We start from the raw sequence: 14,753 nt of genomic DNA, 5'->3' as shown, positions 1-14,753 counted from the left end.
CTGTGTCTCTGGATCTATTTTGTTCATCAATTTATTTTGTTCATTAGATTCCACATATAAGTAAGATCATGTGATACTTGTCTTTTTCTGACTAGCTTATTTCACTTAGCATAATACTCTCCAGGTCCCTCCGTGCTGTCTCTATCTTTTTTTTAAATTGATTTTTAGAGAGAGAAAGGAAGGGAGAAAGAGAGATATGTGAGAAACATTCATTGGTTGCCTCCTATAAGCACCCTGACTAGGGATAGAACTCACAACCTGGGCATGTGCCCTGACCAGGAATTGAACCTGAGACCCTTCAGTGTACAGGATGACACGCCAACCAACTGATCCACCCAGCCAGGGCTTGACAATTTCTTTTTATTTTCAACATAGACAATGATGTCTTTTACAAAGACTGTTTTATGTCTTCTTTCTCAATCTGTATACCATTTATTTCCTTTTCTTGTCTTATTGCATTAGTTATAATTTCTAGCACAATGTTGAAAAGGAATGGTGAGAGGGGACATCTTTGCCAGGGGCATCTGCTTTCACCACTCTTATTCAACATAATACTGGAAGTCCTAGCCACAGAAATAAAAGGCATCCAAATTGAAAAGGATGAATTTAAATTGTCATTATTCACAGATGACATGATAATGTTTATAGAAAACCCTAAAGACGTCACCAAAAAAACCACTAGATCTAACTGATAAATTTGGCAAAGTAGCAGGATACAAGATTAATATTCAGAAATTTGTGGCATTTTTTATAAAATAAATAATGAGCTATCAGAAAGAGAATTTTAAAAAAACAATCCCACTTTACTATTGCAACAAGAAAAATAAGGTACACAGAAATAAATTTAACAAAGGATGTAAAAGACCTGTACTCAGAAAATTATAAGACCCTGAAGAAAGAAACTGAGGAAGGTACAAATAAGTGGAAGCATACACCATATTCATGGAAGAATTTACATAATTAAAATGTCCATACTACCCAACACAAATCTACAGATTCAATGAAATTCCTATTAAAATATCTCACATATCTAGAACACATATTCCAAAAACTTATATGGAACCAGAAAAGACCCCAAATAGCCTCAGAGATCTTGAAAGAAAAAAAAAAGTGGGAGGTATCACACTACCTGACATTAAACTATATGACACAATCATTGTAATCAAAACAGCAAGGTACTGGCACAAGAAGAGGTATATAGTTCAGTGGAACATAATAGAGAGTCCAGAAATAAGCCCACACCTTTATGGTCAGTTAATATTTGACAAAGGAGGCAGGAACACACATTGGGGTCCAGACAGTCTCTTCAATAAATGCTGTTGGGAAAATTGGACAGATACATGCAAAGAAATGAAAGTAGAAGACTAACTTACACTATACACGAGAATGAAATTAAAATGAATTAAAGACTTAAATGTAAGTTGCAAAACCATAAAAATCCTAGAAGAAAACAGGCTGTAAAATCGCAGACATCTTACATAGCAATATTTTTGCAGATATATCTCCTCAGGCAAGGGAAACAGAGGGAAAAAATAAACAAATGGGACTACATCAAATTGGAAAGTTTTTGCACAGCAAAAGAAACCATCAAAAAAATTAAAAGGGAACCCACTGAATGGAAGAACATATTTCCAATGATACATCTGATAAGGCTTTAATTTCCAAAATATATAAAGAACTTATACTACTCAACACCATGGAGACAAACAATCCAATTAAAAAATGGGCAAAGGATCTGAACAGTCACTTCTCCAAAGAGGACGGCCAATAGACATATGAAAAAATGCTCAATGTCCCTAATCATCAAAGAGATGAAAATTGAAACCACAATGAGCCCAGCCAGTGTGGCTCAGTGATTGAGCATGGACCCATGAACCAGAAGGTCAGGGTTTGATTCCTGGTCAGGGCACATGCCCAGATTGCAGGCTTGATCCCCAATAAGGAGCATGCAGGAGGCAGCCGATCAATGATTCCCTCTCATCATTGATGTTTCTCTCCCTTTCCCTTCCTCTCTCTGAAATAAAAAATATATATTTTTTAAAAAAACATAAAATGAGATATCACCCCATACCCGTCAGAATGGCTATCATCAATATATCAACAAACAACAAATGTTGGCGAGGATGTGGAGAAAAGGGAATCCTTGTGCACTGTTGGTGGGAATATAGACTATGCAACCACTGTAAAAAACAGTAGGGAGTTTCCTCAAAAAATTAAAAATGGAACAGCCTTTTGACCCAGCAATCCTACTTCTGGGAATATATCCAAAGAAACCCAAAACACTAATTCAAAGGAATGTATGCACTCCTATGTTCATAGCAGCATTATTTACAATGGCCAAGATCTGGAAACAGCCCAAATGCCCATCAGTGTACATTTATACTATGAAATACTATGCAGCAGTAAAAAAAGAAGGATCTCTTACCCTTTGAGACAACAGAGAGGGAACTGGAGAATATTATGCTAAGTGAAATAAGCCAGTCAAAGACAAGTATCACATGATATCACTCTTATGTGGAATCTAAAGAACAAAATAAACTGATGACCAAAACAGATCCAGAGACATAGAAGCATGGAACAGACTGACAAATTTCAGAGGGAAGTCAGGGGTAGGTGGGTGGGTGGGAAGAGATCAACCAAAGAAGTTATCTATAACTAGAGGCCCGATGCATGAAATTCATGCAAGAGTAAGCCTTCCTTTCCCTGGCTACTGGCACCAGCTTCTCTCTGGCACCCAGGACCCAGGCTTCCCTCACAGCCCCTGCTTCATCCGAAGGACGTCCGGTCTAATTAGCATATTACACTTTTATTATTACACTTTTATTATTACAGATAATAAAAGCATTATATGCTAATTAGACCGGACGTCCTTCCAGACGACCTTCTGGATGAAGCTGGGGCTGCAAGGGAAGCCCGGGTCCCGGGTGCCTACCAGTGGCCAGAGTGAAGCCCCAGTCTCAGATGCTGGGGGGAAGCGTGGGTCCCGGATGCCAGAGCGAAGCCAGTGCTGGCAGCTGGGGGAAGGAAGGCCTACTCTTGCACAAATTTCATGCATCAAGCTTCTAGCATTCATATATGCATTTCACAGACACAGACAACAGTGTGATGAAGGCCTGGTGGTGGGTGGGGCAGGCTAGAAGGGGTCAATGGGGGAAACAAGGGGACATCTGCAATACTTTCAACAATAAAGACTTTTTAAAAGCTGGAATACTAGTCTGCCGTAACAACAGCAACAAAAAAGGAAATCTTACTTTTTGTGACAGCATGGATAGATCTGTAGATTATTATGCTAAGTGAAATAAGCCAGTCAGACACAGACAAAGACAAATACCATATGATCTCTCTTATATGTGGAATCTAATGAACAAAATAAACTGACGAACAAAGTAGAAACAGAGGCATGGATACATGGAACAGACCAACAGCTGTTAAGGGAGAGAAGAGTTTGGGTGGATGGATGAAAGAAGGTGAAGGGATTAAGCAATAACACACACACACACACACACACACACACACACACACACACATATATATATATGTACATATATATGTATATATATATACTGTATATCACAGAGATACAGACAACAGTGTGGTGACAGCTAGAGGGAAAGGGGGATGGGAGTAGTTGGAGTTGGGCAAAAGGGGGGTGGAATGGGAAAGAGAATTCACTTGGGGTAATGGGCATATGATGCAGTGTGCAGATGATGTTTTGTTGGCTTGTACACTTGAAACTTGTATGATTTTTTGTGGACTAATATCACAAATTCAATTTTAAAATCTACACTAATAAAAGAGTAAGATGCAAATTGACTGTACCTTTGTGATGCCCACCAGCCAATTAGGCATGACTATGCAAATTAACCCAACAAAGATGGTGGGTTAATTTGCATACGCAAGTGCTGAGTGGCCAGGGGCGGGCGTTCTGTGCTGCTCCAGGCATCTGGGCAGTGTGGGAAGGTGGAAAGGCAGCTCCGGGCCTGAGTGAAGGCGTTGCCGGCAGCCAGGGGAAGGAAGGCCCATTCTTGCACGAATCTTCGTGCGTTGGGCCTCTAGTGATAATAAAATAAAATAAAGTGGAATGATGAAAAGTACAGAATCTGGGACCAGACTGCCTGGATTCAACTACTAGAATCTTACATATATGACCTTGAGTCATCTAAATTCCCTCATCTGTAAAATGAGCATGATAAGTGTATATAATTTACAAGAATGCATGAAGATTAAACAAGCTAATGAAAATAAAACTACCTGTCACATTAAAAAAAAAAAAAAGCTAACTCAAAACTGAAAATGTATGTGTATATACTCCATATATTCCTCAAAGATTTCATTGGGGTTTTACTTATGATAGAACTTACCTAATAATTCACACCTTGTAAATACTTTACAAAGCTTGATAAATTATTAATTTCAAGGTATGCTCTTATAAGCCAAACTGTCTCTGCCTTCAAGTAAGATTCATAATATTTAGGAGACTAGCATTGCTGTGGTTGAAAGTATTGATATCCTAGTAAAAAAAAAAAAAATTAGTTATTTTCTTTGAAGTCATTGTGAGGCTATTAAGAAACAAGGCACTTAAGGAACAAGTAGATGTTAAGTTCTAGGATGACCTAGCCAGGTCTGGCTGCTCACCACTGTGTATTCTAATGCTCATCACATAGCATTATGTGCTTATTGGCACTCAGTGTCTGGAATAAATGAACAAGCCAAGATGTGCAGAAACAGAAGTGAACAGGTTTCAGGAAAAGAGAAAAGGTATATTACCCAAAGATAGTTACCCAATGAAATAATTAACATTAGACATGTAGTTATATTATGTAAACTATATTATGGATTTTGTATCATTGTCACTTTCCTAAATATGTTATAGAAGGAGAAGAGTATTTGACAATAGGGGAATACCAAATGCTTTGTTTTAACCATGCATTAAAATTTTAAAGTTGATTTTAGATACTCAGGACTGAGACATAAATGATATCTTTAGATTCTTATTAAACTTGATAATCCTATCTAATAAAAGAGTGATATGCAAATTAACCATCACTCTGCTACGCCCACAAGCCACGCCCACAAGCCACACCCACTAGCCAATCAGGAGCGAGTATGCAAATCAACCCCAACCAAGATGGCTGCAGCCATGGAGAGAGCAGGAGGGAGGCTTGGGTTTCCCCGGCAATGGAGGAAGCCAAGCTTTCCGCACACCCTGGCCGGCCCAGGCCTCCGCTTAAGGCTACAAAGTTTCAATGATAGAAGATAAATAAATCCCAACAAAAATGACGGCAGCCACAGAGCTGGAGAGAGCAGGAGGCTAGGGTTGCCACCAGTGATGGAGGAAGCCAAGCTTTCCGCACACCCTGGCCAGCCCTGGCCTCCGCTTAAGGCTACAAAGTTTCAATTATAGAAGATAAATAAATCCCAAAAGAAATGGCTGCCGCCATGGAGGGAGCAGAAGGCTTGGCTCCGCTCCAGGCTACAAAGTTTCAATTGTAGAAGATAAATAAATCCCAGATATCAGGGCCTCCACTTGGGTTGCCAGGGGGCGGGGCTGGCCTGCCAACCACCATAGGCCCCTCGCCCAGGCCGCCCCACACCCCAAGGGAACCCCCACCCTGATCCGGAACAACCTTTAGGGCAAACCAGCTGGCCCCCACCTGTGCACCAGGCCTCTATCCTATCTAATAAAAGAGTAATATGCAGATTGACCATCACTCCAACACACAAGATGGCTGCCCCCATGTGGTCAAAGATCCTGCCCCCATGTGGACACAAGATGGCCACCACAAGATGGCCAGCAGGGGAGGGCAGTTGGAAGGGACCAGGCCTGCAAGGGAGGGCAGTTGTGGGTGATCAGGCCAGCAGGGGAGGGCAGTTGGGAGGGACCAGGCCTGCAAGGGAGGGCAGTTGGGGGCAATCCAGCCTGCAGGGGAGGGCAGTTAGGGGTGACCAGGCTGGCAGAGGAGGGAAGTTGGGGGCAAACAGGCTGGCAGGGGAGCAGTTAGACATCAATCAGGCTGGCAGGGGAGTGGTTAGGGGGTGATCAGGCTGACAGGCAGAAGCGGTTAGGGGCACTCAGGAAGGCAGGCAGGTGAGCAGTTGGGAGCCAGCAGTCCTGGATTGTGAGAGGGATGTCCGACTGCCCATTTAGGCCCTATCCCACCAGGATGGGGTCTAAACGGGCAGTCGAACATCCCTCGAGGGGTCCCAGATTGGAGAGAGTGCAGGCTGGGCTGAGGGGAAACCCCCCCCTTGCACGAATTTCATGCACTGGGCCTCTAGTCATATTATGAAAACACAGGGTTGATAATTTAGTCAGTTATCACCCTCAAAGAAAAATATTAGGTTACCTCCAAATTATTCTTCAGTCATCTCTAGGACTATCCTGGTACCAACTAAAGACAAATGTATTTACTTTGTGTGAGATCTACCAAGATCTCCATTGCTGGCATGCACAGCCCTCCTTTTGCTATACCCCAATCTGCAGTAAGTTATCTCAAAAGGTATTCAATTTTTTAAAAACTTTCAGATACTTTAAATATTTAAAAATATTTTAATTAATTTTAAAATAAAAATCTCTTGCATTTAACCCTTTGAGTACCTAAAATCAACTTTAAAATTTTAATTTTAACCCTTTGGGGAAAACGAGAAAAGCGGATCCCTAAACCTATCAAGCTCAGAAAGTCTCACAAGAAAAGAAGGAGAGAAGACAGGAAATTTAAATAGCTGGAATGGGCAGTGGGAAGATAAATAAAGACCAGAATAAAAGAAGATGGCAGGCAAAAGTACCAAGGAAATGAGATACAAACACAGCCAATACCCCTCCCAAACTGCTCCTTATGCAGCCTTGCAGGAGGCAGAAAAAAAGAAGACAAATGATACTTCCTATTTACTTTATCTTTCCCATTCCTAAATCCCCTTCCTAAATCTGGCTTTATTACCTGTCATCTTCAAGGAAAAACATGCCACTAAAGACCTTCTTTGTTGTTCCAATCTCCAAGACAATTTACAGAGATCAAGGAATAGTGCTAAGCCTTGAGGTGACCTTGGGCAAGGAAACAGGAAAATAGGAGAGATCTCTTCCCAGTCTGTGGAACTTTGCTGTGGTTCTGGATAAGTGTCTTGTTTGGGATGAACCATTTTCTTCTGAATTTAGACAGCAACGCACTGTAAGCTCAGAGCAGCACGCCGTGAGCCGCAGCAGCAGCTCCTGCGTCAGGCTCGTAGGGCTCCTATCTATGTGAAGCTTCTGCTGCAAGCACTTCAACACCCATCCTTTTTCTTTTCTTCTTCACAATTACAGCGGATTTCCTAAGCTAGCTCCTGCTGCAGGGCTCAGCCTAGGTGAGCATCAGGCCCAGGACCAGAGAGCACAGAAGACCTCACTCTCCAGATGAGCTCCCACTTGCCTCTACCCCCAGAGCTCTCCATTCCTACACAAAACCCCACACTGTATTCAAAGAAAAATTTCAAAGGCATCTCAGTGAAATTTAGGAAGGCGTTCTTTTTTTCTGTAAGGAATATTTTTAAATAAGTATTTTAGCTCTATATGTATATATTTTTAAATGCAGGCTTTCTTAACATTTGAATCCTTTGTGATGTTTAATTATTCTCCCTACTCCTCTGAATAAACATTCTGAAAAGGCTGCCTTCCTTACCTCAAAACAGCTAGAGCCTTAGCACATTACCTACAGCATTTCATAACCTATTTAATTAGGCTCTAGTCCAGCATCCACAGCCCTCCGTCAGTTTAGCGTTTTTTCCATGTCCACAAACGCCAGAATTATCTCAGAGTATTTCACACACTCGCTGAAATATCTACAAGGGAATGTTGTTTTTTTACCTGCAGGAGAACAGTTAGTACAAATTGAGTACATTTGCATCCTCAATCCCCCTTGGCCAGTGTCCTTGTTCAGGCTTTTCTCCTCCACATTTTGCTTGAAAGGGAGAGCGCAGAGAATGTTGTTGCCTATCCAAAAATGGGTGATACAGCCTCAGATTCAATGGGAGAAGGAAAAAGTCAACTATTACTGGATGCCTGCTATGTGCAAGACATCGGTGCTCAGTGTTTTATCTATATTTTCTCCATTTAATCCTCACAATACCTATATGCGGTAAATACACTTATTTCTGTTTTACAGATGATGAAACTGGAACACTGAGAGGTTAAGAGTTGTAGCCTAGCCAGTTTTGCTCGGTGGTTAGAGTGTCATCCTGCAGACTGAAGGGTCCCAGGTTCAATTATGGTCAAGGGCAGTACCTCACATCTCTCTCTCTCTCTCTCTCTCTCTCTCTCTCTCTCTCTCTCTCTCCCTCCCTCCCTCCCTCTCTACCTCCCCCTCCCCCTCTCCCTCTCCTTCTCTCTCTCCCTCTCCCTCCCTTCCACTCTCTCTGAAAAAATCATTGGGGAAAAAATCCATGGGTGAGGATTAACAATGAACAAACAAACAGAGTTCTGTCTGATGCCATCACACTATGTTTTTACCAGTTCACCAGACTGTTTATATTAAAACCAAGCAAGTAGCAAAGGCAGCTCTAAGGACCTAAGTTTGGTCCTGCTTTGGCTGGTGATTTCACAAAGGCTCTGACAAAGAGAAGGTAACCACATTTTCCTCTTCTGAGCTGCTGGAGGTCATAGGGTAGCAGCGTTGCTGAAACCGTGTGCTGAGCACTGGAAGGGCAGGGGCATCAGGTCAGAGACTGAGTCTGGGTCCTAGTTAGCTATAGATCTTTGGGTGAGTCTGGGTCCCCACTGGTCATGTGACCTTGGGTTGTTAGTATTCACTCATCCATCCATTTATTTTATAAGTATTTGTTGAACACCTACTAAGTGCCAGGTATTCTTTTAGATGCTCAGAATATAGCATGAGCAAAACCAGTCAGGCTCTCGCAGAGCCTACATACTCAAGGAATGTAAACCATTATGCCTCTACTTTCCTTGTGTATGAAAGGAGAATGATTGTGCCTCCCTCACGGCTTTGTGCTAAACATGAATTAAGTGAATATATATGGTACTTGCCACAGTATCAAGCACATTGTAAGCACTCAATAAATGCCAGTTGTTATTTTAAAATGGAAATTCCTATCTGTAGCACAAATTGGGCTAAAGTAAATATAAGTAACCAGAGTGGGACTTTTGGTATATAGAGATGGGGTGGGGGATGGAGAACAATTGTCCCCTGAAGTGTCCAGAGTAATTTCCTGCCACATTGAGTTGAGTCTGCAGGGCTCCAATGTGAGCTGCTTGGCTAGCATTCACTTGAACACTAATGGAAAAGTCAGGCTGCATTGAGTCCTGTTGCCCCGCAAATTTCAGCATACAAGTGGTCCTGAGGTTTATTTTTGCCTAGTACAAAAAATTGAGGTCTCCTCAGAGAAAGCAAAGTGCAGGTATTATGGTAATTATTTTAAATAATGCAAGCATAAGAAGGAGAGCTTTTCCACAATACCTTTTGAAAATTAGACTTTTTTTTTCTCTCTCTTGTGTTTTCAGGAAGCTGGAGCTGTACCTAATCTGTTTTATAAGCTTCAGGGGCTAATAGGAGTACACAGAGCAATGATGTGATTGGTTAATAGTTTCCTACCCATTCTAAGGACAATACAGCATCAGGAGACTGTGGGAGCCAACCCAAGTCTCAGACAACTTCCTGAAGTCAAGGGGTGGGGGCCCTGGCAAGAAATGAGCCACAGCTACAAAAAGTAAAATAATTAAGTAAGTAAAATAAGTTTATTAATCTCCCCAACATCTCAAGTAACAAGACATATCTTCTTAGCTGCCCAAGCAATGATCCCAGTTTCTCCCTTTGATTGCAGACCTTGGAATTTAAAATCCATACATTTTGTTCTGTTTATTTCTGAGAATATTTTGATGCTCTTGATCAAAAAAATAAGAAAGGTTTATTTTAAACCTATTCATTGGGATTTCAAAGAGAAAAAATGTTTTTTAAAACCCTTTCATTTAGCCTGTGTCCTAAATCAATATTGATGGATTGATCTACCTGTGCTTCAGGGTTAGTAAGCTAGTGTGGTGGTTATGGTTTTAATACAAGTTTTAATTTTGTTTAATTCCCTGCCCCAAAAGCCTAAAAAGACACAGAAATGAAGTGAAATATAAATAAGAACAATGAGGAAGGACATAAAGGAATTCCTTAGGAGACATTTCCTATACCAAACCTTCCTAATAATAAAAGTCCTGGTTATGACAACAGTTCTATTTCCAGTCACAGAAATTCTCTTTCTTCTTATGAAAAATAAAGCAACTATGATTTTCCTATCTCCTCAGGAGTCTCGAGTATAGCGCCAAGAAAGAGCATTGTATATTTTTCTGAGGTCTGTAGTACAGACCTTTCAAAGATGTAGGAAATATTTGGCTGCGATCTGGGGAGGCCTGCAGACTTCTGTCATACAAGGCACTCTAAAGGATTGTTTTAACCAACTGTGCATCTCTGGGTTATACAGTGTAGTTATTAGTCTCTGACTTGAAACCAATGCTGTAACACTTTCAACCTATAGTTTTCTGAGATGCAGGAGGATCCTGGCAGTCAGCTGACTGAACTATCTAAGTTGCCTCCATGAGCACTAACTGCAAAGTTATTTGCACCTAAATCTGGATGCCAGCTGGTCTGTATCTTTGATCAAAATCCCTGAATTGTTCTGTATGTATATGTGACAGCACTACCTAGCTTCTCTGCCAATACTCCTAAGAAATAGCCCAGCACTTTCACAACATGTAAGGAAAAGGGAAGGTATTGAACATGAAATTGTATGAGGTCGGCTTATTTTAAACCATGGCTCTGCCCATAAACGGAAACTGTGAATACACAATAGAAATTAAATACAAAGAACAATTATTTACTCAGGAAAAGTACACTCTAATATTTGCCAAGGGTGAAAAATAAAGACATGATTTTATTTTTTCCTACTGAGTAAGAAGGAATGGTAGATTTTTCAGGATGACTTTTAGAGGTCAGTATCATGGAGGGCAGCTACCAGGCTAAGCCACAAAATAGTCTTTGGGTTTCCTGGCCCAGAGAGGACTCTTCCAAAGTCACTGAAGAGAAAAAGGCTGGCACCAGCTCATATAGAAGGGCCTCTGCAGTGTCACAAGACCTGAGTTTGCATCCCGACTGTGTGATCTTGGATATGTCATTTAGCCTCCCCTAGAGTAAAATTAGATACTGTATGAGGAGACTCTGTGCCAGGCATCCCAGTAAATCCAAATTACTGGTTGTGCCTAGGAAGTAGGAGGTCTGGTGATTCCCAAGTCTATTTCATGAGTTGATTTGCATACGAGTAAGAGGTAGTTGTGAACTTGAACAGGAATGTAAGTCAGGAAGAGAAGAAAAATAGTATTAAAAAGAGGAAATTAGCCTGGAAGGTGTGGTTCAGTGGTTGAGTGTCGACCTGTGAACCAGGAGGTCATGGTTTGATTCCCAGTCAGGGCACATGCCCGGGTTGGGGGTTAAACCATGGTAGGGGGCATGCAGGAGGCAGCCAATCAATGATTCTCTCTCATCATTGATGTTTCTATCTCTCTCTACCTCTCACTTCCTCTCTCTGAAATAATGAAAACATATCCTTTTAAAAAAAATTTAAAGAGGAAATTATGTCTAACTACCAGGCCTATGGGGCCTGGAAGCTGAAGTGGGTACTTCCTTATTCTAAACTTTCTGAGACCTTAGCTCCATGTGTGGGTATGTGTAGAATCACCTGGGAAGTTCCAGAAATACCTAGAGGAAATCGAAGAAGAGGAAGACGATTGTTGGGATATTCAGCAGTAAGTTTGTAGAGGATCTCATCCAGGGGAGTTGGGGTAAAAATGTCAACATGACTTTGTTTCCCCAAACACAAGGCCATTTAATCCTCACAATAACATGAGGAGGTAAACTTTATTATCCCTCTTACCCCATTTCTGAGCTTCAAACAGCTTAGGTAGTTAGCTGTAGTGCTGTTTATATGTGTGCAATGATTTGAACCAAGGTCTTATCCAAAAGTAAATGTTCTTTCCCGTAGACCACACTGCCTTTAAGCCTTAAATCTTATTTATTTGCCTATTCATAGCTGTAAAATTCTTAAAACAGACAACTGAAAGGGATACTCGATTGTTTCAGATTCAGCAGAGTTAACAGAGTCAAAAAAAAAAAAATAGGGAAAGCAGAAATTGATTTTGAGAACAACCCAGGAATATAAATCAGGAAACTCAAATCTTTATACTTCCTGTATAAACACTTTCCTTTCTTAGATTCATAAGAAAACAGAGTGGAAACACTGAGTGAGATCACTCTCACTGCTCTTCTAAAGGTCAAACACTTTCTTTATCTAACTCTTATTTTTTTTTGGGGGGGGGCGTTGTATGGAATTTGGTGAGTTTGGTTTAATCATTGATGACTCTGGCACTTCATGTTGGAGATTTAAGCTGTTTTGACATATGCCTTGGTTTGTCTTGAGGTAACGCAGTAAGCAGCTCTTCCAACACGTGGTTTGGATTGTTTTTAATGTGGTGACCTTAGGTTGCAAAGAAAAGTCTCAACAAAATTGAAATACTCTCTAGCAGTTTTAGTTTTACCTCAGGTCATGTCTGAGCTACCTGGATTTCTTGAATCCTAAACAGAACTACACAAATCTTTCCTTTCCCAAGAAGAAATTTCAGTCATTTATTGTTAACAAGCAGAGAGTTCTTTTCATGTTTCAGAGATGCAGCATAAGACTTACTTTATAGGTAAGTCTAAGAAAGCTTGGTTGATATGACGAACATCTTAAGGCTAACAAATGGCTCCTTATTCTATGCACTGATTCATGAGTGTTCCATTTACCTATTGCTATGTAATAAACTACCCCAACTTAGTACTCACAGATTCAGAGCATCAGGGAATTTGGACAGGGCACAGAGGGGATGGCCCATTTCTGCTCCCCAATGTCTGAGGCCTCACAAGTAGGAAGAAATGGCTGGGGGTGACCAAAATGCCTGAGGTTGGAATCATCTGGAAGCTTCTTTACTCACATGGCTGGTGCCTGGACAAAGATAATCACTCATGCAGGACTATAAACCAGAATACCTGCATGCCACAGCAAAACATATAAGAATTTAGAAAAAAGTTAAAAAATTATACAGGACTCGAGAAGAAAACATTAAATATTCTGAAATATAATTTAAAACTGAAATAAAGGAAGAGAGACATATTATGTTTCTTAATGTTATTTCCTTTTTTTTAAGAATGTAGCCTTGAGAGCCACTTATCTTTTTTTTTTTTTAGTATATTTTTATTGATTTCAGAAAGAAAGGAAAAGGGAGGGAGAGATAGAAACATCAATGATAAGAGAACCATTGATCGGCTGCTTCCTGCATGCCCAACACTTGGGGATCCAGATACAACCCAGGCATGTGCCCTGACCTGGAATCAAACCGTGACCTCCTGGTTCATATGTCAACATTCAACCACTGAGCCACGTTGGCTGGGCAATAATTTGGTTATTTCTGACCAAATGCAACACATCCTGCTCTTGAACAATATTATTTCTACTAAAAATGTAACTTAATTCCCAGAAAAAGCCCAACATAGACTTATGTGAATTTGATAATATGAATGTAAAGTTATGAGGAAGAGTAAAAGCATTAGAATTGTCAATAGCCTTATTAATAAAGAATAAATAAGGGCATAAAAAACATACGAGGTAGTGCCCTCAGCAGTCCCGGATCTGTCTCTTGCTTCAACAGTGTTTGGATGGAACAGACCCAGGGATGCCCCTTCTTCCAGCCTCCAACCACTTTCCTGTGTCTTATCCAGTCACCACCTTCAGAACCACCTCCAGGACCAGCCAACACACCAGTGTTATTTTTCCCACCTTAACTCTTTCTTGCCGAACAACCATGAGTTCCCAAATGCGTCAGAATTATTTCACCAAGGTGGAAGCTGTGGTCAACCTCCTGGCCAACCTGCATCTGCAGGCCTCCCACACCTACCTCTCTCTGAGCTTCTATTTTGACCGTGATGATGTGGCTCTCGAGGGCATGGGCCACTTCTTCCTGAGTTAGCGGAGAAGAAGCACGGGGGAGCTGAGCATCTCTTAAAGTTGCAAAACAATCGCGGTGGCCGCATTCTCTTCCAGGATGTGCTGAAGCCTTCCCAAGATGAGTGGGGCAAAATTCAGGATACCATGGTAGCCGCCATGGCTTTGGAGAGGAACCTGAACCAGGCCCTTTTGGAGCTGCATGCCCTGGATTCTACCCGCATAGACCCTCATCTCTGTGACTTCCTGGAGAACCACATCCTGGATGAGGAGGTGAAACTCATCAAGAAGATGGGCACCACCTGACTAACATCCACAGACTGGCCAGCCCCCAGGCTGGGCTGGGCGAGTATCTCTTCGAAAGGCTCACCCTGAAGCACACCTAGGAGCCTTTGGAGCACAGAGGCCTTTCAGAGGCCCCTCTGCAGTTCCCTGGTGTCTGGCTTTTACCTGAGCCTCTTCCTGAAACTATTAGCCATTCTTTTAACCACCCTGAAGCCCTCTCTCATGCGTTGGACCAAATGAAACAAAAAAAGCTTTTTGCAGGGAAAAAAAAAGTATAACAAATATTAAAATGTTATAAAGCTTCAATAATTTGAATAAAATTGGGTAACCATATGCCTGAGACAGTCCCAGATTACACCTCTTGCCCCAATGTAATTATAATCCCCTTTAACTTTCAAAAGTATTTTGATTTGAATGATAAATTTTATGGCCATTCTATAATTAATCATATATACAGGGTAGGA

This window comes from Plecotus auritus (genome assembly GCF_963455305.1).
Source record: "Plecotus auritus genome assembly, chromosome: 7".
NCBI lineage: Eukaryota > Metazoa > Chordata > Mammalia > Chiroptera > Vespertilionidae > Plecotus > Plecotus auritus.
This window is presented reverse-complemented; position numbering follows the sequence as displayed.